The following is a 410-nucleotide window of genomic DNA, read 5'->3' as shown; positions in this document are numbered from 1 at the left end:
AAATTTTGAATTGAATTTTGGAATTTTTGAAAATTTTTTACAACTCCAAAAAATGTAACAACTTAAAAAAATGAAAAAAATTAAACTGTATCAATCGATAAAAAATGTCAAGAAACACGTTTTGCACCCTTGATATTTGATCACTCAAAAAATTTTAATGGCGCCAAAAATGATTTGTAACATTTGCGCTTTGGCACACGACAACATATTCATGCCGAGAGCTTGTGAAAAAAAGGCCGATTGGATTGATGTTTCGGAAGGCACCCTTACGGCCGATAAACTACCCCTAGTGCCACTTAAAAATTTCTAACAGCGCCAAAAATGATTTGTAACATTTGGGCTTTGGCACACGACAACATATTCAGATCGGAAGAGCACACGTCTGAACTCCAGTCACTTAGGCATCTCGT

This window comes from Wasmannia auropunctata, unplaced genomic scaffold (assembly GCF_000956235.1).
Source record: "Wasmannia auropunctata unplaced genomic scaffold, wasmannia.A_1.0 LD336116.1, whole genome shotgun sequence".
NCBI classification, from domain to species: domain Eukaryota; kingdom Metazoa; phylum Arthropoda; class Insecta; order Hymenoptera; family Formicidae; genus Wasmannia; species Wasmannia auropunctata.
The sequence above is the reverse complement of the archived record's forward strand: the minus strand, read 5'-3'. Positions refer to the sequence as shown.